Source organism: Cebus imitator, unplaced genomic scaffold (assembly GCF_001604975.1).
Source record: "Cebus imitator isolate Cc_AM_T3 unplaced genomic scaffold, Cebus_imitator-1.0 Scaffold98, whole genome shotgun sequence".
Classification (NCBI taxonomy): domain Eukaryota; kingdom Metazoa; phylum Chordata; class Mammalia; order Primates; family Cebidae; genus Cebus; species Cebus imitator.
Window position 1 is genome coordinate 2,549,037 of NW_016107413.1, and position 8,812 is coordinate 2,557,848.

General features: G+C 40.0%; 1 protein-coding gene across 19 annotated transcripts in view; it reads left to right on the forward strand.

The window, feature by feature from the left end:
• Window positions 1-8,812, forward strand: part of MTERF1 (mitochondrial transcription termination factor 1) — a 477,890-nt gene that overhangs the window by 206,178 nt on the left and 262,900 nt on the right. For all 19 annotated transcript variants that reach the window (XR_005201547.1, XR_005201539.1, XR_005201535.1 and 16 more), the window contains one exon: window positions 8,577-8,703. The gene's annotated coding sequence lies outside the window, so the exon portion shown is untranslated. The remainder of the gene's footprint in view (window positions 1-8,576; window positions 8,704-8,812) is intronic.

Genomic DNA, 8,812 nt, shown 5'->3' on the forward strand with positions numbered 1-8,812 from the left:
TTTGGTTTGTAGGCTGTTGATTACTGCCTCAATTTCAGAACTTGTTATTGGTCTACTCAGGGCTTTGACTTCTTCCTGGTTTAGTCTTGGAAGGGTGTATGTGTCCAGGAATGTATCCATTTCTTCTAGATTTTCTAGTTTATTTGCATAGAGGTGTTTACAGCATTCTCTGATGGTAGTTTGTATTTCTCTACAGTCAGTAATGATATCTCATTTATCATATTTTATTGTGTCTATTTGATTCTTCTTTTTTTTCTCTCTATTAGTCTAGCAAGTGGCATATTTTATTAATTTTTTCAAAAACCAGCTCCTGGATTTATTGATTTTTTTGAAGCATTTTTTGTGTCTCTAGCTCCTTCAGTTCCACTCTGATCTTAGTTATCTCTTGTCTTCTGCTACCTTTTGGATTTGTTTGCTCTTGTTTCTGTAGTTCTTTTAACTGTGATGTTAGGCTGTCAATTTGTGATCTTTCTTGCTTTCTGATGTGGGCATTTAATGCTATAAATTTCCCTCTTAACTCTGCTTCAGCTGTATCCCAGAGATTCTGATACGTTGTCTCTTTGTTTTCATTCATTTCAAAGAAATTCCTGATTGCTGCATTAATTTCCTTATTTACCCAGGAGTCATTCAGGAGCAGGTTGTTCAATTTTCAAGTGGTTTTGAGTGAGTTTCTTAATCTTGAGTTCTAATTTGATTGCCCTGTGGTCTGAGAGAATGTTTGTTATGATTTCTGTTCTTTTGCATTTGCTGTGGAGTGTTTTACTTCCAATTATGTGGTCAATTTTAGATAAGTGCCATGTGGCACTGAGATAAATGTATATTCTGTTGTTTTGGGATGGAGAGTTCTATAGACATTTATTAGGCTCACTTGATCCAGAGTTGAGTTCAACTTCTCAACATCCTTGTTAATTTTTTTGTCTCATTGATTTGTCTGATATTGACAGTGAGGTGTTAAAGCCTCCCACTATCATTGTGTGGGAGTCTAAGTCTCTTTGTAGGTCCCTACGAACTTGTTTTATTAATCTTGGTGCTCCTGTATTGGGTGCATATATATTTACAATAGTTAGTTCTTGTTGAATTAATCCCTTTACCATTATGTAATGCCTTTCTTTGTCTTTTTTTGATTTTTATTGGTTTAAAGTCTGTTTTGTTGGAATCCAGGATTACAATCCCTGCTTTCTTCTGGTTTCCATTTTCTTGGTAAATTTTTCTCCATCCCTATATTTTGAGCCTATTTGTGTCTTTGCATGGGTGATGTGTCTCTTGAATACAGTGCACTGATGGGTCTTGACTCTTTATCCAATTTACCATTCTGTGTCTTTTAACTGGGGCATTTAGCCCATTTACATTTAAAGTTAATAATGTTATGTGTGAATTTGATCCTTTCATCATAATGCTAGCTGGTTATTTTGCACACTAGTTGATGAAGTTTCTTCATAATGTCATTGGCCTTTATATATTTTGGTATGTTTTTACAGTGGCTTGTACCAGTTTTTCCTTTCCATATTTAGTGCTTCCTTCAGGAGCTTTTGCAAGGAAGGCCTGGTGGTGACAAATTCCCTCAGCATTTGCTTGTCTGTAAAGGATTTTATTTCTCCTTTGCTTATGAAGCTTAGTTTGGCCAGATATGATATTCTGGGTTGAAAATTCTTTTCTTTAAGAATCTTGAATATTGGCCCCCAAACTCTGCTGGCTTGTAGGGTTTCTGCTTAGAGATCTGCTGTTTGTCTGATGGCCTTCCCTTTGTAGCTGACCTGGTCTTTTTCTCTAAATGTTCTTAACATTTTTTCCTTCACCTTGACTTGGAAAATCTGATGATTCTATGTCTTGGGTTGACCTTCTTGTGGAGTATCTTAGTGGGGTTCTCTGTATTTCCTGAATTTAAATGTTGGCCTGTCTTGCTAGGTTGGAGAATTTCTCCTGGATAATATCTCTACGTGTGTTTTCCAACTTGCTTCCAGTTTCCCAATCTGTTTCAAGTACTCCAATCAGTTGTAGGTTCAGTCTGCTTGCATAGTTCCATAGTCCTCAGAAGTTTTGTTCATTCCTTTTCATTCTTTTTTCTCTAATCTTGTCTGCCTGCCTTATTTTAGCAAGATAGCCTTCAATCTCTGATATTTTTTCTTCTGCTTCATTGATTCAGCTATCTTGTATGAACTTCATTAAGTTCTCTTGCTGTCCTTTTTAGCTCCATTAAATCATTTATGTTCTTCTCTAAATTGTTTATTCTAGCTAGCTGCTCCTGTAACCTTTTATCATGGTTCTTAGCTTCCTTGCATTGTATTAGAACGTGTTCCTTTAGCTCAGTGAAGTTTGTTAGTTCCCACCTTCTGTAGCCTACTTCTATCAATTCGTCCATCTCATCCTCTGTCCAGTTCTGTGCCCTTGCAGTAAAGGTGTTGCAATCATTTGGAGGAGAAGAGTCACTCTGGCCTTAAGGTTTTCAGCATTTTTAAAATTATTATTCCTTCTCATCTTCATGAATTTGTCTAGTTTCAATCTTCGAGGATACTGACCCTTGGATGAGGTTTTTGTGGAGACTTTTTTTTGTAGATGCTGTTGTGTTGCTTTCTGTTTCTTTGTTTTTCTTCTATAGTTAGGTCCCTCTTCTGTAGGGCTACTGTGGTTTGCTGGGGGTTCACTTCAGGTGCTATTCATCAGTGTTCACTCCCATACCTAGAAATGTCACTTGAGGAGGTTGGAGAACAGCAAGGATGGATGCCTGCTCTTTCCTCTGAGATCTCTGACCTTGAGGGGCACCAGCCTCATGCAACTAGGAATGCTCCTGTATAGGGCATCTAACAACCCATTTTTGGGGGTCTCACCCAGTTGGCATGGGAAGCAGGGCACATTTTATGAAGCACTTTGGCTGTCCTTTGGTGGAAGGGGTGTGCTGCTCTGTGGGGAAACCACTCACCTGGACTGCCCGGTTTCTTCAGAGCTGGTAGGAGGAAAGACTAAGTCTGCTGGTGCATGGAGACTATGGTCACCCCTCCCCAGAGGGGCTCAGGCCCAGGGAGATAAGAGTTCTATCCCTGAACCCCTGGCTAGAGTTCCTGCAGGGAGGCCCCTATCCAGTGAGGAGGGATGAGTCAGGGTCCATCCTGAAGAGGCAGTCTGGCTGTGGTCTGCCACAGCCAGTGTGCTGGGCTGTGGGGAATGCCTCTTGGGACCAAGCTATCCAGCCTCCCTAGCTGCAGCAGGGGAAAAGCACAGCCTGGAGTTATAGTGATGGCTGCTGCCCTTCACCTCTCTGAAGCTCAGTGTGTTAGGTGGCTAGCAGCTGCGGTGATGGCTGCCTTCCTTCCCCCAAGGAGAACAGATGACTTAGACAGCAGGCAGCTGCAGCTGTGGTGATTGCTGCCCCCCCCACCCCCCGCCCCGGGAACTTGCCAGCTTAGCCAGATTCTAGCCAAGTGGCTGTTGAGAGTCTGCATGACTCCGTGGTTGGGACCCAAGGCCCTGGTGGCCTGGGCTCATGAGTGGGATCTTCCGATCTGTGGGTCTCACAGTTCCATGGAAAAAGCATGGGTTCCCAGGCTGGGTAGCATGCTCAGTCTTCCTTGGCTGGGGATGGGGACTCTCCTACCCCATTTGGCTCTCAGGATGGGCTGCCGCACCACAATGCTCTTCCTTCTTCTCCCTAGATCAAACGCCAGGTGCCTAGTCAGTCCTGATGACAGAACCTGGATACCTCGGTTGCCGGTGCAGGATTCACATGCTGTTTTTGTTCTTTTTGATGGAAGCCTCCAATCACAGCTGTTTCTAGTTGGCCATCTTGGCTCTGCTCTACAGTTTGATTTTTAAAAGTAAAATTATGTTCTCAGATTTGTTTGTAATGCTCTTCTCAGAGGTGACCTTTGTTTTGTGTCTTTTGTTTGCATTGCATTGAAAGTGAGGATAAAATTGAGAAGGAAGAAGAGGTTCCTATTTCTCTCACTTTACCTGCCTTGACAAACTCAAGCTTTCTTCTCTGCAATGGGAACCTGCCTGGAAGCTTTTGTGTTTCTTTTAGCCTTGAACTCAAGTCAGTTTTTTTATAATGAGGTTGGGTACAGGTAAGGTTCTCAAGCTTCTAAAATTAGTTGTCCTTTCTTTAAAACTCTTTGTTGTTGTGGAGAAGCACAAATTTGTATTTGAGAGAATTCTTATCTGAAAAAAGATGTCTTAGCTTGGATTCTCTCCGAATCAGATCCTGAAACAAGGATTTGGAGGAAAGCATTTTATTTTTGAAGGAGTCCCTGGAAGCACCATGAAGGAGTAAGATTATGGGATGGAGACATGTGAGAAATCAACAGATAGTGCATTCAGGAGTAGTTACCAGTATGGGTACCTGGGACTCAGTCCTGCCGGAGAGCCTCTAAGAAACTGTAGTTGCTGCAAGGGGTAAAGAACCTGGGGCATTTATTTACCATTTCCCATCTTTTATGGGTTGAAGTTTGTCTCTGGAGAAATTAACTCCCCACCATTTCTGGCCTTCCTGAATATGGGCAGCATGTGCTGTTCAGGCAGAGGAAGTTCAGAGTCAGAGAGACACAAATGATTGAGGTAGGAACTCATTGGCTTGTGAAGTAAACTGTCTGCCAAAGCAATAGGCAACCAATGCTACAGAAGTGGGTCAGGGAATATGGGTGAAGCACCAACTGTCTGTATCAGAGGACTGTTGTTTTCAGATATGAGGAAGTTGGACTTACACTCCCTAAAGTTATACTCTGTTAGTGACCATAAAAATAGATCTGTAAGTCTCTGTGTTTTTTTCTGGATAATCCTGTTCATATACCAAATCTCCATTTAGAGCCAATCTGCCTGAACTTAATTTATTCTTGTGATTCTACACAGGCTGTTCTTGTATTGACCCTGCTCATTGTCTCTTGGGGTCTACCTACCCAGAAAGTATGTTCTATCCTGCCTGCCCTTCACAACTCCCAAATAAGCCATATCAGAATGCAAGGATAATTTAATTTCATCTTTAGCACCCCCTTCACCCTCAAAGTGTTTCTTAGTATGTGTTGGGGAGTGGGTGTTTGGACATGGCCATAAGCCTACACAGTGGCTCCCACTGTGGTTTATCCATGTTGTGGACATGTTATAATTACTGGCAGGCAGAGCCTGTCAGAAGTCTGTTTGTAAAAGGATTTAAGATAATCCTGGGAGATAATTATTATAAGGGGTGAGGAAGTTAGGGGTGACAGCTTGATCCAGTAACAAGCCTTAGTCATCAGAGGAGGGGGGGTATTCTGAGAATGGTGTGGTGTCTATGACTCATATTTGTCTCCATTTCTGGCCTCCCTTTAGATCATGTCTTAGTCTTCCAGAGAGTTGAGAGGAAAGCTATACATGAATATTAAATGAGTTTTTTTGCTAAAACTGTTGGACACTGGAGGTATCAGCAAGATTACTTGGAGACCACTCTAATAGGATGTAATATAATCTAAAGAGAAGGGCTTATTTTCCAGTTCCAGCAATGTCCATGGAGAGGGCTGGGGAGGGGCAAGAGAAATTGGAAGCCGCATGGTATCTGACAAGGCTTGTTTATTATCATGGGTGAGATGCACTCAGGGATTTACCAGAGCTACTTGGGCAGTGCTTGATTGATGGCTGCATCCCAGGGAAAGCCATGATTAATGCAACCTTATTTGTTCCCATAGGCTGATGAGAACTGGGCGAACTCTAGCTGCAGTTGGAACATTCTGGTAGATATGGACAAATCCTTATATTTCTTTTCCACAATCAAATTTAGCATAGATATAACTACCTGGTCCATAGTAGGTACTCATACTAGATATCCATTGAATGAATTAACTTTTTTCACATTTGATAAACATCAATAGTGAGCAAGGACTGAACTGACCCATGACAAATTTCTAGTCCCCTTGAGGTGAGGGAACCCTTACTTCTTTCTTATTTGCTATGCCTTATAGAAATAAATTAGTGTGATTTTTTTAAAAAAAACTAATAGATACCTATGTCAGCCAGGCGTGGTGGCTTACTCCTATAATCCAAGTATTTTGGGAAGCTGAGGAGAGAGGATTGCTTGAGCCCAGGAGTTTGTGACCAGCTTGGACAATAGAGGGAGACATTGTCTCTACCAAAAATTAAAAATAAAAATCTGTCAGGCATGGTGGTGTGCACCTGTAGTCCCAGCTACTAGGGACACTGAGGTGGGAGGACTGCTTGAGCCCAGGAAGTCTAGGCTGCAATGAGCAGTGATTGTGCCACTGCCCTCCAACCTGGATGACAGAGTGAGACCTTGTCTCATAAATAAATAAATGACTTTGTCATTGTGAAAACTTTAGAAAAACAAATTTACTGGTGAATTAGTTTAACCGATTACCCTTAGTTTGGCATTACTTGTTAACAGTGTCTTTGGACAAGTTACTTAACGTCTCAGAACCTCAGATTCTTCTATAAAATTGATATAATGTTACCTACCTAATGATGCTGTTGAGAATATTAAAAAAGATAGTGTACATAAAGTGCTTGCTATAACACATAGGGCATGAAAGGCATTTAATAAGTAATTATAATAGTAAGATAATCATTGTCATCTTGTAGATAATCTATGGGGATGCTAAATAAGATCCACCTAGGCAATTGCCTCTACTTTGTTGTTTTTTAGTTGGTTTTCTACCTAAGACTAAATATTTAATGTAACTTCCATAACAGCTTTTTAACAAAGCCTTTGGTGAAGAGGCTTATAAAAAGTTTCTGTAATGTTAGATATATTGACTATGTCCAGTAGTTTTATCTATTTTTGATCCCCTCAAAAAGTATCAACAGATTAGAGGTTTCATTTCCTTTTACATCACCTGGGTTGAATTTTCTGTATCAGCTTTTGCTTGTTTGCATCTTTTAGCTAAACCAGTACCTAAAACTGGGGCCTATTGTGTACTTCTCCTGATCTATCCGTTGTAGGCTGCTTGAAGCAAGGTTTGCTGGAGCCGTGTGAAAGTGTACATTGTCTAGAAGACAGAGCTGTTTTTAGCTTGAAGGTAGAGCTGTGTTTTTCCTTCTTGGCAAATTCCTTTTCTTTTGATGAAAGCCAAACTTGAAGCTAGTGGTGACAGATTAGGGCCCTAATTGCTGTGCTGTTGGAAACAAGGAGAGATGTTTATTGCTAATCAGGTAAACAGCAGACTAAATTTCATCGGTGTAGTAAGATGAGCCCACTCAATGGGCTGGTCTTGTAGAATACATTTTCTAGTGAGCCTGGGAAAACTTGTGAAGTAGCAATAATAAGAACAGCATATGGTCTTTGCTGGAACTTTGTCATACATTAGCAATGTGCTATGGGTGTGGTAATGAACATCAGGTGTATTTGGTTCAAGACTTCTAAACTTGGGGAAGTGAAATTTTGCTTTTATCCACATACTGGAATGTGTTTTTACATTTCTGGTATTTTTTAAAAAATAACTTAAGAACTACGTTATTTTTTTATTCCTTATTTGGAAGCTATACTGGTCAGCATAAGAAAATACTTAACTTAAGATCTTCAAAGGCATACTGTAGAGGTTTGGAAAGCATTTGGTTTGGCTTGAAGCGAGTTGGCGAGTGAAGTGACAGGCACATAAGAAAGAACAACAGGTGAAAAAATGTGGAGTGTCTTTCATCTTTCAAAGGATTTTCTTGATGAATTGAAACAGCCATGAAAATAAGCACTGGTCTTAATGCCCAGTGGCCTAAAAGGACTTACAGTGGGCCAAATCAGAGTCAGGCAGGGGCCTAATGAAAATCAGGCAACAGGCCTAGGCCTAATTAAATATGTTCTGCCTCTCCCCACTTTTTATTCCTTTTGGGATTTGTGGTAGAGAGATATTTCTCTTTTTGATTCAGGTAGAGCTGGTAATGACTAGCAAAGGCAAATAGTGCCATTAGTACCTCAAGTAGAACCAGTAAAAATTTTTGTTGGCTACATAAATTTTCTTACAGGCCTATTTCTTTTAAAAACTGCTTATAAAAATTAACTAATATATTTCTGGACTAAAGTAAATATCTCTTGAATTGGTTGAATGGAAGAGACAAAACATTTTTATTTTGTTTGGGAAAAATATTGCATTTCTTCATAACTATGTTTTAGAACAGCTTTTAAAGATGTTGATTGAGCTTCAGCAGCTTCCCAAACTTGTTTAAAGGAGTCTTTGGGAATCTATGAATCATAAATAATTTTCTGATTAAGGTCACAAGAAGGTGTATCCATGGAATTGTGTAAAACTGTAAAGCATATTTGAACAATGTGAATTTGACATAAGAGTAGAACATTTTCTCCAGGGCCCTAATTCATACTTTGTTCATACATGTTTAAACTATGGCAAAGTTTCTATACTTTTCCACAGTTTATAGAGTGGGTACACAGAGGACCTGAGACTGCACCACATATTCCCAGGCCCTCAGTCAAGGACTTCTTTCTTGCTAGTACCTCCCATGAGGAATTTGGTGCTTAGTTTAGCATCTGAATACAACTAAAACTTCTACATAACTCAGGGAGATAACAAACTTAATTTATTACAGCACATTTATAAGGTCCTAGGAGCTGCCTGAATAATAATAATTGATGAGTCTGTTTTGTGTTTTTCCAGCGTTGGCTGAGGGAGCAACTTTTGAAGTAAATGACGATGCGAGATTTGGAAGAATTCTAGAGGCATGTGTTTTGGGAGCAGCATGGATGAGAATCAGAGTGGATCTGCAGACTGCAGCATATTACAAGTATGTATTGAACACAAGAAATATAAAAGGTCAGAAAGACAGTCAAATCCTGTGACGTCCCCTTTTTATTTTTATTTTTATTTTTTATTTTTATTATTTTTTTTTTTTT